Below are 21643 nucleotides of genomic sequence, written 5' to 3'. Positions count from 1 at the left end.
ATGGGGCCACATGTAATGCATCCAAGGGTGCTGAGGGCATTGGCTGATGTGATTGCAGAGCCACTGGCCATTATCTTTGAAAACTCATGGTGATCAGGGAGGTCTGGGCAATTAGAAAAAGACAAACATAGTGCTCATCTTTAAAAAAGGGAAGGAGGAGGATCCAGGAACTACAGACCAGTCAGCCTCACCTTAGTCCCTGGAAAAAATCATAGAGCAGGTCCTCAAAGAATTCATTTCTAAGCACTTGGAGGACAAGAAGGTGATTAGGAACAGTCAGCATGAATTCACCAAGTCCAAGGCATGCTGAACTAACCTGATTGCCTAACTATGATGAGAAAACTGGCTCTGTGGACATGGGGAAAATAGTGGACATAATATACCTGACTTTAGCAATGGTTTTGATACTGTCTCCCACAGCATTCTGGCAAGCAAGCTGAGGAAGTATGGGTTGGGTGAATGGACTGTAAGGTGGATAGAAAGCTGGCTGGATTGTTGTGCTTAATGGGTTGCAATCAGTGATTCAGTGTCTAGCTGGCAGCTGGTTGGTCCAGGGGCCAGCTTTGTTCAATATCTTCATTAATGATCTGGAAGATGGGGTGGATTCACCCTCAGCAAATTTGTGGATAACACCAAGCTGGGAGGTATCGTAGATATTCTGGAGGATAGATCTGGGATTCAGAGTGACCTAGACAAATTGGAGGATTGGGCCAAAAGAAATCCCATGAGGTTCAACAAAGACAAGTGCAAACTCCTGAACTTAGGATGGAAGAATCCCTTGTACTGCTACAGCCTGGGGACTGACTGGCTAAGCAACAGCTCTGCAGAAAAGGACCTGGGAGTTACCGTGGAGAATAAGCTGGATATGAGTCAGCAGCATGCCCTTATTGCCAAGAAAGCTAATAGCACACTGGACTGCGTTAGTAGGAGCATTGCCAGTAGATCAAGGGAAGGTATTATTCCACTCTATTCTGCATGTTGAGGCCACATCTAGAGTACTGTGTCCAGTTTTGGGCCCCCCACTATAGAAAGAATGTAGACAAATTGGAGAGAGTCCAGCAGAAAGCAACAAAAATGGTTTGGGGGCTGGGGCACATGGCTTATTAGGAGAAGCTGAGGGAACTGGGTTTATTTAGTTTGGAGATGAGAAGACTGAGAGAGGATTTGATAGCAGCATTTCCACCTGAAGAATGGTTCTAAAGAGGATGGAGCTAGACTATTCTCAGTGGTGACAGATGACAGAACAAGCAGCCATGGTCTCAAGTTGCAGCAAGGGAGGTTTACATTGGATATTATAAAACACTTTCTCACTAAGAAGGTGGTGAAGCCTGGAACAGGTTACCTAGAGAGGTGGTGAAATCTCTTTGCTTGCAGGTTTTTAAGGCATGGCTTGACAAAGCCCTGGCTGGAATGATCTAGTTAGGGAGGGTTCTGCTTTGAGCAAGGGGATGAACTAGATCACCTCCTGAGGTCCAGAGAAGCCTGAATTTTCTATGATTCTATGATTCTTTTCTTTCATTGATAAAACAATTTTATGCGAATTCCTGGAGGATGAGGCATTTAACTACAAATGTGAATGATATATCAATAAATGTTCACCATACTTTAATATAGGCTCACCTATTCTGTAATGTGAGGTGTGACTCACTGATGTATTTTTCCCCCGGATTCTTTGTTTGAATAAGAAAGACAGACAGACCAACCTTTTTTTTTTTTAAACTTTTTATAAAGGTTTATTAAGGAGAAAAGCGGGTAACAATCCAATAACAAAAAATTAAAACACTGCCCACACAAGGGCCTAGGTACAACAGACAGAGCCTAGGGCTATAGCCTGCAAGCCCTGACCTCACAGTCTAAAAAACAAAAACAGCTAGTACAACAACAGCCTGCTCAGACCCCTGCAGGTACCCAGGGAAGGGGCAAGCAGCACGAGGAGTAAACAAGGGTTAAATGGGCCAGGTTGTAGACAAGTAGCTCCTGCAGCAACTGTGAAAACTGCAGACATCTGGCCCGGGTTCAGAGGCAGAAGGCAGCCCACCAGGCCTGTGCCAGGCTTCAGTACAAGGGCAGGAGGGTGCCCCAGTCCAGGAGGGCAGGATCCAGGAGAAAGAGTTCTCATTTACACTCAAGGTTCCCCACCCAGTGCAGAAACACTCAGGCCAGCTGCTGCCAGAGAGGGTGATCTTCAGCATAAATGAGCCTCTGGAGAGCCTGCAGGTGGAAAGCAGCCACTCTTCTCGCCAGGTCAACCAAGCCCTGGCCTCCCTCAGCTGTAGGTAAATGGAGAACAGCTCAGGGGAGCCAATGGCATCCATCCCAGAAAAAGTCCACCAGAAGTCTTTGAAGCTGTTCTAGTAAATCTGGTGGTGGGGTCCGACATAGCACATTGGTGCTATAATGTTGCGGCTGCCAAATTCTTCACAATGAGGACCAGCCCATGGTAGGAGGGGTTGGGCAAGCACCAGTGCCACTGCCCCAGGTGTGCCTCCATTTCCTCACTGAGGCCTTCCTGATTCTGGGCTGGGAAAACTGATTGGCCAAGGAACAACCCCAGAGCTTTAAGGCCCTTGTGCTGCTAAGCAAGATCCTTGGGCAGGTGTAGGGGGGGATGATTGGACCATGCACTGAGGAGTACGGCATTGCTCTTGGCCCAGTTAACACGAGATGAGGAAGCATGCTCATAAATACGCTGACAGTCCACCAGTGACTGGACATCACTCTGGGTGCTGAGGAGAATGGTCACATTGTCTGCATATGCCATCAGCCTAACTGGCGGGCTGCCAACCAAACCAGAGGTCAATGGAAGAATGAGGCTGGTCAGGTGCTGTCACAGCGTGTGAAGCAGGGGCACAATGGCCAGAGCGTATAGCATGCCCAAGAGGCAGCAGCCCTGGAGGATGCCCTTGTGAGCTGGGAATGGAGCACAGAGCACACTGTTCACTTTCAAAAGACTGGAGATGTCTCGGTACAGTACCCAGAGGGTGGAGGTGAAGACTGTTCTGAAGCCAAAGGCCTTTAGGGTCTGGAAAAGGTAGTTGTAGCTAACCCTATCAAAGGCCTTCTCTTGATCCAAGGAAACAAGCCCAATGTTCAGTCCAAAGAGGTCTGCAGCTGTCACCAGGTCACAAATCAGGAACAGGTTGTCCTGGATAGTCCTGCCCGGCATGCAGTAGCTCTGTTTGGGACAGATGACTGAGGCTATGACAGTACGCAGTTGATTGGCTGAGACTTTGGCCAGAATCTTGTAGTCAGCACACAGAAGGGATACTGGCCACCAGTTTTTAATGCAGCCAAGGTCCCCTGTCTTTGGTAGCAGGGTGAGAACCACCCGGTAACAGCTGACAGGCAGGATTTTATCAGCAAGGCTCTCACGAAGCACATGCAAGAGGCAGGGGCCAAGGAGGGGCCAGAAGGTCTTATAAAACTCAGCGAGCAACCTGTCAAGCCCTGGGGCTTTGCCAGCAGTGAAGCTACCCACTGCAATCATGAGTTCCTCCAGGGACAGCTCTCACTCAAATTCATTGGCCACCACTGGGCACAGCTTGGGAAGGCCATCATATAAGCACTTAGTGAACTCTGGGCAGAGAGGTTCACCTGCAAACGGGTCTTGATAGAAGGCTGCAGCATGACAGTGGATCTCAACAGGATCTGTGAGTATATGGCTGTCTGGAGTCTTGAGATGGTCACGGATTTTCTGCAGATCCTGTTGCTTTTCCAAGTTGAAAAAGACCTGGGTTAGGGCATCAGCCACTGCCAGGTCTTGGAAGCGGGTACGAATCCTTGCGCCTCAGGCTGCACCCTACACCAGCTCCCACAGGTGCATCTTTTAAAGCTTAAGCCTCTCAAGTAGTCCTGTGTCTCCACCAGCATCACATAGGAATGCCTCGAGCTTTGCCAAATCCTCCTCCAACCCCTGGACATGGTGGTAGAGCTCGCTTATTAACAACTTTGTGTATTGTTGGCAGAAAGATCTGTGCCTTCCCCACATCCCACCACTGTTTCCATGAGGAAAAGCTCATTCTTGCAGTCTCCCATGATTTCCAGTAATAGGCAAAGCATTCAAAGAAGTGAGCATCTTGCAGCAAGCTGGTGTTAAAACACCAGTCAGGTGCCTGGGGATGCGCTCTGCCAAGCAGACCCAGCTCACAGCAAATAAGACTGTGATCTGAGAGTCCAGATGGAATAATGCAATGCCAGATGGACTGGCAGGCAATGCTTGGCGATGTACAAACGGTCAAGGCATGCCGTAGCAATTCCACTAGCGGTTGCCTTTATCTAAGCCTACTGCCTTGCGTCAGCATGGAAATGACGCCAGACATCAACATGGTCTCCTGCCTCCAAAGCTGTTCGCAGCTGCCAGGCTGAGAATGGATGGGGTTCTGGCCCATTCTGGTCACGCTGTTCATCAACCGTGCAATTAAAGTTCCTGCCCAGAAGGAGAAGGTTGTCACAATCGGCTGCTCTCCTCAAAAAGTCATCCAGGGTCTCAAAGAAGGAAGGCTGTCCATTCTCACCCAGCAGTGGGCGTATAGATGTTAATTAGGAGGAGGCTAATACAAGCAGTTAGCAGGCAGCCAGGGACAACCTTTTGGGTTAGCGCCGAGTCAGGCATCAGCTGCAGCAATGAGAGGATTGTGACTTCTGCACTGAAAGAGGTACCATGGCTCAGGAACATGTGGCCTTTCCAGGCGGCATGCCAGGTGGCTTGACTAGCTGCATCAGTTTGAGTTTCTTGCAGAAAGGTGACGTCCAGCTTTTTCTGGTGCAGGAACTCAAAGAGTGCCGCCCGTTTCACAAAGTCTCTGCAGCCATTGGCGTTCAGTGAACCAAAGGTTGTGGCAGCCATGTGTGAAGAGTGGCGAAAAGTGGGGCAGGCCAAGGGAACAGAAAGGAACAGCAGAGAGGAACAAGCATGCAGGACAGGGAAAAAACCAGGCCTACAGCTTGCCAGCTGCTCACCATAAGTGCCCAACTTCACCTGCAAGCTTGTTTCAGCAAAACCTGTATCACTGCATCCCCACAGCATAGTGCAGCACTGCTGCTGCAGCCTTAGCAGACACCACAGATATCTCAGATATATCTGGGAACCATTTATGTATATGCTGTGCAACTCTACAATGGTGCTTGTCTGGTCTAGAAAATCAATAAGCCTTTCCACTGAGTAGCCGACACAGGGAGTTTCCTCAGTAGGAACAGGTTCTACCTCTGGGGTAGGGATGCTCCCTATTGAGTGGGGCACCTTACCTGAATCAAAGGACACTACTTCCTGAGACAGGACTTCTGTTAATTCATCCTTAGAGGCAGAATCAAAATCCGACCCTGAGGAGGAGAAGCTATACATGTCAGGCACTGAGAGCTGCCGAGCCCCAGGAGGTGCACTTGTCCCCTCACCAGGATCCTCAACACCAGGATCTGCAGGAGCAGCATCCTCTCAGGAGGCCCAGGGGGGGCATCACATGATCTCTCAGGTGGGGTGCTCTCGTGGGTGAGGCACTCTTGCTCCCAGAGCCACTTGCAGCTCCCAGAGGGTCCAGCCTCCATATCAACTTTGTCCTCAAGAAGGTGAGAGGTGGGGGAGGGAGCCAGGGGGTGGGGAATGGGCAGCTCTCTGCTGGCAGGGAACAAAGATGTTGGAAAACAACCAACCAACCATCAGGGGAGAGGAGAAAGGTAAGCAATGTAGCAGGGAAGGCAAGGGAAAATAATAAGCAACAGAGCAGCTGCAGGGAGAGGGAGAAAAAACAAAATACAACCTCGGGGGGGGGGGGGTTACTGCAGGATAAAGGGCTTTAAAAAGGTGAATAAAGGCAGGAAAAAGTAATGAAAAGCAGGGGACTACAGTGGGAAAGGGGGTCAGACTGTCATGGGGAGGGAAAACAAAGCAAGGGAAGGAGAAAGGCTCACAAAACAGGGAGAAGGTCTCAGAGCTCTGAGAAAACACTCCTGTTGGTGGCTATTTTGAAAGACAGACAGACAGGCAGCCAATCCAACTAAAATCCCCACTAGATTTTCCCTTTGGGTGTACAAAAAATACCGATGATCATTTAAGTTTTCCCATTAGGTTTAGCATCAAAATATTTCATGAAAAATTCCAAACCATTCAAGTTGAAAAAACGTAAAACTTGGGGAAAACATTGAAATTCCTCATAATAACTTTAAAATAAACTCAATTTAAAAAAGATTTCTATGTAGAAAATTCCTTCAATTTTATTTTCTAGAAGTAAAAAACATTCTCTTGAAATTAAACATAACATTTCATTTTAGGGCTCTCCAAACTTTCCATTTAAACTGAAATGTTTTTTTCACTTTTTATTTTTGTAAATTTTGAAAATAATTCTTTTGGGGCAAGCTGAAATGATTTTTCCCCCCTCAGTGTTTGGAATAGCCACTGAATTGAAAAAAAATCAGAGAAGATCTAAAGAAATCTGTTTTCATTAGTGTGGTGGCTGGGGCTGTTCACAGGGCTTTGGGAATAGACCCTGAAACTCCCAAAGGTGAACCTGGGGACCCTGGGCAACTTACCTGGGAAGGAGCTGGAGTTGGGGCTGGAGCTGCATGAGCCAGTGCTGAGTTGCCTTTTCAGGCACCTGTCAATTAGGCTGAGGGGTGGACAGCTGATGACGTCAGCTGTGATGGCTGCTGTGGGAGATTTAAAAACCCTGGCAGATGTTGAGTATGGGGGAAGTGAGCTGGGTGAGATGCCAAGCCTGCTAGGGTGTGACCTGGCCAGCGCATGTTCCCTGCGATGCTGATCCTCTGGAGTTGAGCAGGATCAGTATAGGGAAGATGAAACAGGCTTCCCCACATGGACCTCCCTGAGAAGGGTTTTGGATCTTTTGAATTGTTGCAGCTGCCTTTGGCCCCACTGAGGATACGGCTGTTCTGGGACTGGTGGAGGGATGGAGCAGGGTCTAGAGTTAAGGGCGACAGCCAGGCTGAAACCAGAAGCCTGCAACTCCTACTAACTCCTACTTAGGTCAATGCCCAATGGGAGGCCATAAGGGGCTGGAGCCCGTAATTGGGAATGGGGACAGAATGACCTGCATGGTTAGCGAGTGGACTGGGGTGTAGGGGAAGCAGAGCCCCAAGACTGGCCGCACTGGTCAAGTGAGTATTACTATCTCTGGGACAGTGAGGGAACACCACTGAACCCCTCCTTCAATTATGTTTCCGTCAAGTCGCGGCAGACAAGTCGGGGTGCCTAGTCCAGGCAGCGGGGAGATATTCAACCTACCAACTGGGGACATCACAATTAGTTAGGGCAGGCTCAATCTGTCTGTCATCTGCAAACTTTATTAGAACAGATTTAATCTGTTATTCTAAGTGATGGATAAACAGGGGAAAAAAGGATAGGATTGGTTTAAGTACCAATCATAATGGCTTTACCCTCACATTTGATGTTAATTCTATGCTTGCCCTACCCTCACATTTCTATGTAATTCTATGCTTGCTATTTTTTAAAAGGGTTTAACTTTGTTACTGTGGGTGCTTATGCACAAGGGTGGAAGGTTCTCTGATGTGCTGCAATTACAGTGCATTGGACTAGACTTGATTAATCACTTCTGCATCCCCAAGCTTCAAAATGGTGGTGGGGGTGCTTTTTCTAAAATGCATTTAATTAGTTTTAGATAAAGAGCCTCCACCACCATTTTGAAATATGGGGATGCTGATACATGAGATGCCCTAGCTGCTTTAACTAGAGTAACTCTCAGAGCCACTCTAATTAAAGCACTCTCCCCTCCCCCATCTCTGAAGCTTGTGTACAGACATCCTATAATTATAGGTTCTCTGTTTTAGGCTACAATTTCAACATTCTCTTAAGATTTTTTCTTTTAAATAAACAGTATTCACAACCCAATTCCTTAAGATTTCTACTTCAAAATCTAACAATGAATCTGAGTAAACATCAGCAATGAAATCTATGGACTGGGTAAGTGAAGCTCTTTGGTATGAAATCAATAAGTTAGTGAATACCAAACTTTTAGCTTTGATTCTATATCATAAAGCATTGTTATAATAAGCTCACGTCCCAGTGAGCTATCTTGGGACAGCCCTTAACCTTTTCAAGGAATAGCCTTGACAGAAAAGGGCAATTGACTCATCAAGGTCTGCTAAGTCAAACAGGTTCACTCCATTTGCATCCATCTGTGCGTTAAGCTTTTAACAGTTATTCCCCAAATGATGTTCTTCAATATATCTTTCCAATAACAGTTGCATTTAATGGCCTTCCATTACATTTTTTAAAGAAATAATTTTAGCATTATTCTTTTTGTTTTTCTTCCTGTATCTGAGGTCTATATTGGAGGCACTTATTGTATTTCATGTTACAAAAATACAAACACTTTGAAAACATGATTTTTTCTTTAACTCATACTGTTACAATGTTCATAGATATTTATTGTAATAGAGAGATAAAAAAGATTAAAGGGTATTTTTAGATTTTTTTAGTTGTTTACATTTTGCATTGGATAGAACTTTATATATTGACATTAGCACCATTTTTGATGGTCAATTTAACTTCCTAAGTTGCAAGCATGAATTACATTTGTGGTACTCTGGGCAGAAAATATATAGTCTCTCTGGGCCCTAAGAACACATTGTTCAATAATACCACAGCAAAACTGAAACTGAAGGTGAAATTTAAGAGGGAGCAAACAACATTGCCACAATGAGAGAACACAAGAAGAGAGGGCCTGGGTTGGCCATATTTGCTACTGTTTAAAAAGACCTTCTAAATATCTTTAGGAAGCTATTTAAGTGTACATTTAAAATAAATATATATTTTTTTATATCTACATCTTTGGTGTAGCAAGCCTCCAGCCAAATTAATTGAGTTTGTTTGACAGATTTTTAAAACCAGAAAGACCATTATCATCATATAGTCTGACTTCCTGCATATGAATAGCCATAGAACCTCACACAGTGGGTGAATCAACCTGTGCAATTAGCACATAAACTCTGGCGCAGTTCACACCAAAGTTTATTGCTCCTTGGCAATTTACATTCTCACCAGAGTTTATTACTCCTGGGCATTTACACGTGTGCCTGGGACTAAAGCATGTCCAGCTGACGTGGAGCAGCTCCAGCTAGCAAGAAGCCTAGGGGCCCAGCTTGAGAGCCCAGAGTGGCTCCATCCCAGCTCAACATGCTGCAGAAACTGACTGAGGCATGAGGGTCCTATAGTGCAGGGCTAGCCAGCAGACAGCCCCCACAATAAAGCACTTTCTTGCCCCAGCCAGCTCCAGTTACTGTCTACAAACTAGTTTTGGTGCACTAAACTCTAACATGGGATAGTACTTGTCCCAGACAGTAGTATCTTACAGCATAGTTAATCAATTTATTGTGCCCTAATAGTGGAGCATGTATAGACAGTAACACTGTACCGTGGAGCTGATTAGTCAACATTTGTAGATACACCCAGTAATTCCTCCATCAAGCCCACAGTTCATGGAAAATTTATAGCATCATTCTTAGGGGGACATTCAGTCTCCAGATTTATAAAACTAGATTTTAAAAGATTTTAAAAACTTCAGAGAATCTGCCACGCTCCTTCATAAATTGTTCCACAAGTTAATTACCATGTATTTTTTTCCCCAATATAACCTCAGGAGGTCATCTAGTCCAACCCTGTGTATAAGAGACAATAATCTCTGTCTAAACTATACCATCCAAGTGTCTCTCAATTAAAATGACTGAGCTTCATATATCCTCTTTGTTAAGATTTGCGGTACTTTTCTAAACCTTTTCCAATTCGTCAACATCCTTCTGAAATATGGATACAGAACTGGACAAATAATTCCAATGAGGATCTCATTAATTCCATAAGTAGTACTAATATCCTTACCTCTAGTCTATAGTTAATGTTTACAAATAATTTGTCGTTATCATTGCCTAGTATTCCATCATTTTTTCATTTTAAAACCTTACCAGCAATGATGCTGTTTTCTTCCTATTATTAATGACTGAATAGCATTGGCAAAGAATCAGTGATCACTCTGAAATCCTACTGGGTGTTTCCCTACCTATTATAATTTTATGAGATCTATCAGCTGTTCAGTTTTTAATCTATTTAAGGTGGGATACAATGGCTTTGTATAGCATAATATGTCAAGCAGAATATCATATGGTGCTAAATGGCCTATAAACATGTAATCACATCAATACAATTCCTCTAATCAATGAGACTTGTAATTTGATTAAAATTAAGAAAATTTCCCATGTCACATCCCCTTCACAAACCAACCAAACCTTATTTTTCTGAGATTTGGAAATGTTTCCGTAACTTTTTATTTCATTGTTCTTTATTTTCACTTGCTCTGCATTCCAGGCTCTAACTGGGAAGAAAGCAGAAATGCTTCAGTATTCTGAGAAAAGTTGTCCTTGAAGCGTTTATAGCTGGAACAGAATCAAGGGGCACCTATACAAGAGCAATGAGGCTGCACTGTACATACAGTGTGTTGGAACAGACTCGAATAATCAATTCTGCTGGAGCATGGTTCCAGTTTCATGTGCATCAATGTCCCTGGGCTTAAAAATGGCAGCAGGGGTGCTTTAACTAAAGCTCGTTCAACAAGCTTTAGTTAAAGCACCCCCACTGTCATTTTTAGGCCCAGGGACACTGATACAAAAGACTCTCTGGGTGATTTAATTAGAGTGTCTATCAGAAGAGCTTTTTCTTGGTACCTTCCCAAACTCATGTTAGAGACTCAAAGGCAAACCTTCAGGTGCTTCTCTTAATAGACCAAAACATGAACATCTTTCTATGATTTACCCATCATGAATACCAAGACTTAGCCTAGTAAGGGGAGGAACAAAACCTCTAAGGCAGGGGTGGGCAATTAATTTGGCTGGAGGGTTGTTTAATCACTTTTGGTGACCTGTCAAGGGCCACAAGGGTAGATTGGCCCCATGACAGATGTCCTGTCCCCTGATCACCATCTTGGGACCAGACATTCCATCCCCTAATCCCTGACCTTTGCTACTGGAAGTCCCTGCCCCTGTGCCCAGAAGTACTCCTTTTGGGAGTTGCCATCTTGGAACTGGAAAAGAAAATCATATACTAAAAATTAACTTTCTCATTGATTCTGACTGATTTGTAAGGTTTAATTTGAAAGAAGTTAAAATTGTTGTTTGGAGTATCGTTTAAATTAATGTTATTTTAAAAGTGTAACTTTATATACAATAAAATGGTTTTAACAAATTTAAAAGAAACCCAAAGCAACATGTTCATACACTGTTGCAATGAAACAATAGAATGAAAATAAAATGGCACAATGTTATCAAAACTAATATTTTAATAATGTGACTTTTTTGGCATTTTAATTTCATGAGACATTTTTGTTTTGATACAAAACAATTCTGTTTGGAATTTCTGAATTAGTTGCATAAGAAAATATTGTTTTTTTAACTAGCTCTACAAGTAACTTACTTGAGATCAAATTGAAAATTAGAAAGTGGAATGAAAATCTGAAAGGTTGCAGGATGCTTGACTCCCTTTTTGTACATTTAATGTCTAGATTGGTGTGTTCTGCTTCTGGTTTGGACCAGAACTAGGAACTGCAGAGGCAAACAAAAAACAAGCAAGCATGCAACTTTTTCTTCAGTGGATTTGGGAAAGACTAAATACGTAGATTTGCTTTGTACTTTAGCCCATGCTGTTCATCCATTCTTTGTCCTACACACAAGTCAATTTCCTGAACTTTTCAGTTTTAGATTTATTTGGCAAGATGCAGTAGCTAATCTCAAGAAACTGGTCTTTTGAATCAGAAGAGTATTATTGCCCCGATCCCTGAATAATTATAGCTTTTTCATCATTTATGAAAATACTCTCATGATAGATGATAAAGAGTGATAGAAGGATCACAACAAAAGCTTGTTTTATCATTATACTGTACGTGACTATTTTGAAACATTGATAACATATGTTTAGATTAATGCTAGAGCTGCTATCTAATTTATTAATTATTTGTGGTCGTTCTCTTCTTTCCTCTCTCTCCCCCCCTAATATATTGTGTCTTAGCTACCTTTAATGTGCTGTTAGACAATTATGACTTGGTAATTATAAATAATGGATTAATTTTACTAGTAAAAACGTTCCTCCTGTCCTTGTTATTTAATCCATGTACAATCCAGGATCCATGTGCTTAGATGCTTCCAGTTTATCTTTTTCTTTGATAAAATTTGGACACAAATCTAAATATAAAATGAAATCCATCAAAGGCAGACAAAAGTGAAAATATTGTACTGGGTGGAGGAAACTCTCTCAACCAGAGAGGTTTTTTGTTTTTGTTTTTTTTGCATAACACATTATGCTAGGTGAAAAGGTGGATGAGGAGGGAATATAACTGTCAGCTTTTATAACATCTTTGACTTTCCTGAAGATTCAGTATTCTAAGTGATGTCATTGCTGCCACAGGAGGATGAATATTTCCACATTGCATAAAATAGTCATTGCTACTATGAAGGTAGAGAAATGGAAAAATAGCATCATGGGATAAAGCTGAGGCACACTGAAATTTTAGTGAAGCTATTAGGGCTGTGTGAAGCTTCAGTCCCTGATACAATTCAGCAGAGATTTGGGGGCCAAATATCCAAATCCAAATTGTACCAGGAGACCCATTAATCTCTCCTAATTGAATTGCAACCCTCCAAATCAATTGGGAGAGATTCAGAAAGATTCAGAGATTTGGACATAGAGAGAGCTTTAAATGTTCTTTCTACATATCTCAAGGTAGGAGGAAGGTCATGAATGCCTCAATGATGGGGCAGATACAGCATCCCACAAGAGCACAGAGGCGTCCCCAGTATGCTTGGCAGCAGACCCAGAAGTGGACCAGAAGCACTTCCAGTCCACTTCCAGGTCTCTGCTGGGGAGCACACAGCCCCCCTCCCTGTGTCCCCTCGGCCCAGCAACTGGTGCCTCCTGGGTCTGGGGGGGTCACCCAGGGTCCCCCTGCAGCTGATTGGTGAGCCGACAGGTGTGGGGGGGGCCCCCAGCATGCTCTCCAGTGGATCTGGAAGTACTTCCAGTCTGCTTCCAAGTTTGCCACTGAGCATGTGGGGGGCACCCCCACACTCCTGTGGGATACTCCATCCGCCCCAGTATTGCAGTGTTGATGAGCTGCGCTGGTACCTCCAGGTATGAAGAAAAAACATTTAAAGCTGTGTCTATGGCCAAATTGCTGATTCACTGAATCATCATCGAATCTTCAGATTTGGATTTGGCTGAATTGAACTGGGGACAGTGATCCGAATCAATGAATTGAATACTGTCCCTGATCCAGGCTGAGTCCGAATCTGAATCCGAATCAAATACAGACTGCTTCTCACACCCCTAGATGCTATGTATACTTAGTGCTGATTTTAAATGGCTGAATATTTTATTCATAGAGGACATCTGAAAATAAAATCTATAGAACAAAATACTTTTAAAATATGTATAATTAAATAACCTCATTTACACAAGTAAACACAGCTAGATTGTCTTTATTAGTTAGGACATCTTTAGCTATTTGTTAATAAATCATGGTTATTGCAATATTTGCACTTTTATTTGACATGCTGCTATCTTACCTACTACTAAATTTGGATTTTGAGTGCTCCCTCACTGTGAGGCTTTTTGTCATTAGGCTGTCACACAATCAAAGGCCGCTGTGCTTTTGCCATCTCAATGTCTTATGATCTCCATAATCAACTCCCTCCTATATATAATGCACACTTTAATATAATAAGTAAATTGCAAGCTCTCAAGACCAGCCATGTAAAAGGAATGGCAATACTCTGAAGAAATAGAAGGCCCACAGAACAGGAAAGAAGTTGGTCATCGTTGTCATGACATTGCATTTCAGTTTACTAAAATGGCACAAGGGTGGCCTAATTTACTTCCTACTGGGTACATCTACATGTACTGACCTAAGGCGCATTACCCATTTTTAAGGCGCATTAAGTGTGTGGGTCTACACATGTCCTTAATGCACCTTAAAAATGGTGATTTTAGCCTATTCACGCCTAATTTTGATAGCTGCAAAAGCAGGTATCAAATTTAGGTGTGAATACTTAAAGTGCCTTAATGCATATGTAGACTAACTCTAGTCCCAAATTGGTTCTCACGTTGCGTTAATGCCCCTTAGTGCATTCAGATGTAGAAATGCACCTAAACCACCTTAATATGCATTAGGCAAATGCACATTAAGTTTAGGCGCACACAAAAGCATGTGTAGACATGCTTAATATTATTTATTTAAAAACAAAATGTATTTTTCCATTGGCTTAAGCCATAGAACACTTTCAAAGTGCTTTTCTATAGTAGAAAATCATGTTGTATTATATTGCCCTGATCATTATTTAATACTTACGTTTTCGTTAAAGGTTCCAAATGTTCTTAAGCAACTTCAACTTTCCTTAAATACGGCTGTCAGTCAGCTCTAGAAGGCTTCCTAAAATGTTTGTTCCAGTTTCTTTCTATCTTGATATATGAGTGTTTAAGAAAAAATGTGAACATTTCAACTATAAGCTAGTCCTTTAGAATAAGAAGGCAAAAGAGCTTCAGGAATGCTAAAAATTAAGGAAGATGTAGCACAGTAGAAATAAATACATTTGCTTCAGATAAAGAGACCCGATGAAAGAACCATACCAATGGATAATGATGCACTTGTTTACTTTCTCTTATCAGTAGGTAAGTCAACAAGAAAAGAATACATGTATCCAGCATCAATACAGAAAAAACAAAAAATCAAGACAGCTCAGTTTACTTCTTTATTGAACAACATCCTTACAGTGGAGGCTTCTAAACAGAAAGGAAATTGTCAGTACACAATAAAGACTTTGCTGAGAGGCTCTTGTTCTCAATTGGAGAACATACTGAAGGCTACTCGCTGATATACGTATTTGGATAGGAGAAACCTAGCACCTGTAGGATCAAATCTTTAAAAAAACCTTAATCTGACTTCTAATTTTGAATTCACAGACAAGAGAGGTTGCCACTGATAGCTGCTAATTATAATATTTATGCTACAAGTAGTACCCAGAGGTTTCAATCAAAAATTAATATGAGATCTATACAAGCAACATACTGAACCAAAGTTTTGGAAGAGACAGTCTTTGCCCTAAAGAGCTTACTTTCTTAACAAACACATGATAGAGGCTGCAAGGGGAGACAAACACAGAAAGGTACCCAACGTAAAGTAAAAAGTCAGTACTCATTAGTAATCCTGCACTCCTGCGATTACTAACCCAGCTCTCCTGACTCCCAATCCAATACTATCCCCACTAAATCTTTGCCTTTTGGTTTGTGGCTGCAGTCAGGTAATTAAGATTCTTAAACCTTTGCAATATGTTCACAAGTAATTGAGACAGCCCAGTTAGAGGTGCCTGTCCTTTAAGATATGCAAATATCATATATTAACTTTTAGCCAGAGAAGGTGAAGATTGCCCTCTTATCACAAAATTTGCATCTCCTCATTTTCCTCTCACCTTCTTCCATTAAAAAGTCAAAACCAAAGCCAAAACAAAACAATCCACATCACAGACAAAAGCTATGTGCCTTAAATGTTTAGTATGCGATTATAATATTTATTGCAAAACAGATTCAAAAGACTTATTTTTCTACTCCAAAGCATACTGGTCATTAGCAGTCAGCTGAATTAGGGTCACATGGGTACATCCCAGGTAAATGGGATATATTCAGTATAAAACAGCTCTGATCTTTCTCTTGTATCTTTACATTTTGCTTGGTTGCTTAGTCAATTAAGATTTACTTCCCAGCTTGCCTGCAGTTCTCTCTACCATGCTGTATAGCAAGGAATGGCTGTAGGAGGAGGAGAAGAATCATAGAACACATAATCATAGATAAGCGGGACTAGAAAGCCTCTAGTTCAAGCTCCAACCAGAAGTGGGATCATCCCTACCCAATCCATCCTATACAAATCCATCTATTAGCAAAATTCCAGTCAACCCTGACACAAGCACAAGACATAAACACCAAAACCTGCCACAGGTAAAGTAGGAGGACCACTGCAACCAATATTCTACTGCTACAAAGGTTGTTGAAATACACTTGAGAGATCCAAGGACCGGGCCCATGCCCCCCATTACAGAGGAAGGCAACAACTTCTTATTTGCTTAGTATAGCAACCTCTAGTGATAAAAAGGCAATATTATTTCTGATTTTTTGTCAGTACCAAGGCATGAAACCCGAAGACAAAGCAGGCTGAAACAGGATTCATAGCAATAATGTCTTCACATGGGGCCAGCTTTGCTTTTTTCTGTTTCCACTTACTGCAACGTTTAGGGGTTACAGAATATATAAACATCCCCTTAAAATAATATGATTCTTACTGGCTTGAAGAAATAAAAATCGTACAACCGAGTACGTATCTTTAAGCACATACAAGTTATAATGTTTTATATCATCAGTATCAAACTAGAAATTAGAATACTGCCATACAGTACAAGAAAAATATACATGGACATTCTAACTACATCCAGATGAGAGAGGTATCATGCATTAGATTACAGAACCATACATGTTGGTATGGGCATGTTCAGCAAATAAAACATTACTGCCTTGCTTTATTTCTAGTCTGATATAATTTCATTAGGAGCTTGATACAACTCCTAACTCAGGCAATGGAGAAACAGTACCTTGAACATGAATAAGAGGCTAGATTAGGCCTTAACTACATAACAGTCATATTTCTTCACAAACAAAATACAAAACTAGTGCCAAAAGGTCGTGAAGATCTTACACATAAACATTCAGGTGGGCGTAACAGGCAGAACACCTGTTTGAAAGAACCACTGAAGTGTTTTGCTGGCTTACTGCACCTCTGCAGGTGCATAATATATTCACTGTAAAAAAGTTTCTGTTTGATAGGACACCAAAAAGCTAGAAAGGCTCAAAGGCATCTTTTTTTGTTACTTAATCTACTCACTAGCTAAATTTCCATTTAATTTTTAGCACACCTGACAAGGCACACTATGGGATTAAGGATGTTTTCTGCACTGTAAGAAGACTGTAAAATCTAAACCATGATCTCACTCTTGCCCCTTACACCATTTTTGTACAAGATTTCAGTGCAAAACCACCAATCCAAACACTCTGCTCTTTCTCCCACCTAAAGGAACCCGCCAACAAATTTTAAAAGCAATACTCTTTCCAACAACTTCTAGGCGTTGCCAACTTCAACACAGGTTTTAGATTTATACCAAGAAATCCATGCCAACATCAGTGTTCATCTCTTTTTAAAAGATTTAAAAAGCATCTTAGCAATAACTTGGAAATATAGCATATTTAAAAATCTTACTTTGGTCTCCTCAGATTGCACTGCTGTCCACTGGACTTCTCACCTAGCAGGGAAAAGAATATGGTACAATGAAAAAAATGGGAAATGTATGATATAATTTCCAGTAGAGAGGTTCACTTAAAAAATCATCCAGAACAAGTTGACTTTTTGTTTTACTCTGGGCACATCTGCATGTTCATTAATGCACCATAGTTATTGTGCATTACATTTAGTACTTGGTTAACCAAGTACTGAATTAATGTGCAGTAATGCACACTACTGTGCAGTACCACTGGCACTTGGATTTTTAGTGATGCTTACTGTTTAGTAGCCTAATACTACTGCACAGTAGTGTATTTGCATGGTTTTTGCCTAGCACGCTATTGCATAGTATTATTAGGCTACTATGCAGTCAATGTCTCGTGTAGACGTACCCACTGAATTTTAATTCCCAGTCCAATCGCAGAAGATACAAACTGACATTTATGTAGTTTATTTAGAAGAGAGTGAGTGTTCCTTCATTTCTGCTTGTATTATATCATCATAAATGGATAACATATGAAGCAGAAAATAATTTGGGTTACAAATAAAACAAAAGGCTGACATGTCAAAGAGACAGCAAACTGAATTACTGTGTAGATGGGGATTGCAACATACTAGTTTACAAAGATGCATGATTGCGTGCTTGACAGGTATCCTGCTACCTCTAGGTAAGCAGATAAGGTGCATCATGTACAGCCTTTGGATATAATCATTCACAAAGTTTTTGTCATCTTCAAGGAAAATATTCTTATGGAGTTTTACACAGTGGCCAGTTAACTTAATATAAAATCTCACTTGGACTTTCTGCTGATCAAAGGTATGTTTCCAGTGCAGCCACTAGTACCAACTCTCAAGCATGCCCTGTCCATTGGCTCCCACCTGCAGATGCCCATTCCAGAAATGAGGCAGTGAAGTCTTAACCCCTTGCCTTCCACATGGCCATTCTCAAGACCTCTGTCTATGGTGCACATGAAAATAGCTGCAAAGGACAGTTCTAGAACAACCTCGTCACATTTTTTCCAGTATAGGTACATGTGAGCCTGATTAAATGGGAAGAGCACGCTTGGAAGTGAAAGCCCCAGGAAGGCCGTGTAAATGTAACCCAGACATAATCACTTCTAAAGCATACTATACATGCTTCAGTAATCTTTAATCTCCAAGTGCATGTCTACAGAAATACTTTAGTGCATATTAGCCTATTTTAACGTGCATTAAAGCATCACAAAAAACCATGCTCTTTAACTAATGCTCATTAAAATGGCTAATGCACCTTTTTCTAGTACATCACAATGTAGAATGGTGCATCTACATATTCATTAATGTGCTTTTGCTGATGCGCATTACATTTAGTACCTTCATTGTGAGGTATGGTACTAGAAAAAGGTTCATTAGCCTATTTTCATGTGCATTAGTGAAAGTGCAAAGTGTTTTTGTAATGCTTTAAAGAACATGCAAATAGGTTAATGGGTATTAAAGCGCACATGTAGACGTGCCCTCCAGAGGTACTAGATTTAATGTGCGTTACCTAAAGCACATTAATAAACATGTGGATATGCCCTAAGGTTCTACATGCAGAGGCAGAATCCTTTCCATTTAAATTCCTGGCTTTTGACCTCCTGGCTTTAGAATAAATTTTCTAAAAAAAAAATTTAAAATTAAGTGTTAAAAAATTAAACAACTTTCCCCAAATTAAAAGAAGAGTAATGACATGCATAGATTTTATTGTGATGAGCACAGAACAAGTAGTGGATCTGGCTGGAAGTTTTCAATGAATTAATTTTCCTACATAAAAATCTACTCACACTAAAGTTACTACAAAATATTCTGACATTTTTAAAAGGAGCTTTAAAACTACTGAGATAGAGAGAGAGAAGTTGTGCTCCTTAGTAGTACATTCATAAACTTACACAGCTGTGAACCACCTTTGAATAATCAAATCCTTTCTTTTATTCAACACATTTTATATGGTTCTGCACATGTTTAACTCTCCTCAATAAACAGAATATATAAAACTGAGAAAGTCACATTAAACATATTGTATAAACTTCTCTAAAGTCAGTGCAGGCATCTCCCCTGTGGGGAGAAATGTAACTGGTAGAAATTAGTATCCAATAAGAGGATGGACTAGATTACTGTATTTATTGTTCCCTTTCTTAATTATCCATGTATTATGCCACTCCCACTTTTTATGCCTTGGTCATGGCCAAAGGCAGGGTTGTCCAACTCCTCAGCAGCAAGGGGCTGCATGCTGCATATGCCTCCCGTTGCATCCACAATGTCTCACCAGCTGAGCTGCGTGGGCACCCACCCTCCCAATAATCTGCACCGCAACACTGTGGGGTAGGAAGCAGAAGGTAGAGGAGGGAGGGGGATCCCAAAGACCCTGGCGGCAGCAGCAATAGTAGCAGTACCAGCTGGAGTGCAGGGGGGATTTGAGTGGTGTTGCCTTGATGGGAATCCACAGTTTAATCCTTTGCAGGCTATACTGCCTGCAGGCTCCAAGTTGGACAACACTGACCTAGAACAACTGTGCATCCACAGCTACGTTCTTTTTTGCGTGGCTAAAACCCAGTCTAGAGTTTAAAAATACCTAGTTCACTTACATATTCTATACTATCACTCTGCTGAGGTCATACCAGTTTGCACTACCCCCTTCTTTATGCTGTCTGCACCACTGGTCAGCCTAGGGAAAGTGCAGCAGCAGAAAGAGGTGCTGCCATAATTTAACATTTAGACAAAAGCAGGAAGCAGGAGAAACTGGAGGTAAAGGCCCAACAGAAGTGGGTCCTAGAACCTGTTCCTGCACCTATGGAAAGAGAGGTATTTCCCATAACTCCCAAGCTTTGGGAGCAGTAACCCAGAAAGAGAAGCAGTCTCAGAATTTATGATTATACCATCAGATCTAATCTGTGATCACATGCTACTATGTAATAGATGTTTACTTTAAAAAGGTCCACAGGAACACTTCCTGCTTGCTGACTTGCTGCTCAGAAGTTGGACAGCCCTGGTCTAGCTAGGTCACAGTGAAGGAATAAGATGAGCCCAGTTACAAACATCTCATGAGAAAGTAGAGGATATTTAGTACCAGAAATACAGTCAGAAAAGCTCCTTAAAGCATACAATATACCATGTAAAAAAAAAAAGAAAAAAAAAGGAGATAGAAGGCACCAGCAATGCCTGGGACCTCAGCAATAGTAGATAATTTGTTAGGCAGAATATGCTCAGATGATCCTAAGAAGTAGATGATGTCCCATGTTATGTAGGAAGGCATACAAATGCCTGCTGCCCTCCTCCCAAAAACATAACCAAAACAAGAGTCCACACCAATCTCATGTGGAGGAAAATTGCTTCTTGGCACCAAATCATTTAACCCTGACCATCTGAGGAAGAGGAAGAGGAAGAGGAAAATTCATCCAAGTGAGGAGTCAAAAGGGGCAACACCTTGTCTTTGGGGAGTTTGGTTGCTTTCCCTGCAGTGGAACTTTTGTGATAGCTAAAGCTGTAGCTATGTATTCTGTTCCAAATCTGCCCCCTGACCTTACTGCAGATCCCATGTCAAAAACCCTATAGTGAACCCTGTTTCTCCATATTGGGGCTTTGAAAAATTTAAAGCAGCTTTATATGAAGGCATTCACCATTTTATTTAACTTGCTTTCACAGGGCATTTTGTATATGGCTTTCTGGTGAAATTTCAACTAAAGTGACATTTTTGCATTGAGTGCATTAAAAGATGCACATTTTGCTGGAAAAGAAGCCACTTAAAAATTTGCTTGTCTTAGGGAAACTTTCCTAAGAATGGTTCAATTTGCAAATTCATATCAAAATGAAGAGGCAAAAAATTAAACATCATTTCTAAGTAGTTTTGCATATTATCTGTTCAGCATATGCTAGTATGGCTTTTGATTTCACTACTGTTTCCCCTCACTCCCCAACTGCTTCCAGCTGTACTACTGTTATAAGTAATAAATAATAATTTCTATTTAAAAACAATTGTGAGCTTGTGAACATATTAATGAACTAACTGTTTCTTTCAGCACTATGTCCCCATACCGTCTTTGCTATTAATTTTTGATTGAAAGGAGCTAAACGGCCAAATCCTGAAATTACCTTACAGGAATAAGAAATTTTACTCATGTGCAATAGGCCAGCTGAGGTCCTATTTTGCAGGGGCTTCACAAGATCAGATATATAAAATACCCATTTATGATACAAATGACCCATTTGAGTGCAAAATATCAGTCATTCCTCAGGGAGGTGGGAGAAAATTCAGTTCATGTGAACTCCATGTTAATTTGGGATGGGGCATTTAAAAATGGTTT

General features: G+C 41.6%; 1 protein-coding gene across 13 annotated transcripts in view; it reads right to left on the bottom strand.

The window, feature by feature from the left end:
* The window catches only part of PTPRD (protein tyrosine phosphatase, receptor type D), a 692784-nt gene extending 675436 nt beyond the window's left edge, over window positions 1-17348 (bottom strand). For all 13 annotated transcript variants that reach the window (XM_019554833.1, XM_019554842.1, XM_019554841.1 and 10 more), the window contains exon 1: window positions 17304-17348. The gene's annotated coding sequence lies outside the window, so the exon portion shown is untranslated. The remainder of the gene's footprint in view (window positions 1-17303) is intronic.
* Between the last annotated feature and the right edge of the window lie 4295 nt (window positions 17349-21643).

The sequence above is a fragment of the Crocodylus porosus genome, unplaced genomic scaffold (assembly GCF_001723895.1).
Source record: "Crocodylus porosus isolate Cpor-Errol unplaced genomic scaffold, CroPor_comp1, whole genome shotgun sequence".
NCBI lineage: Eukaryota > Metazoa > Chordata > Crocodylia > Crocodylidae > Crocodylus > Crocodylus porosus.
This window is presented reverse-complemented; position numbering and strand designations above follow the sequence as displayed.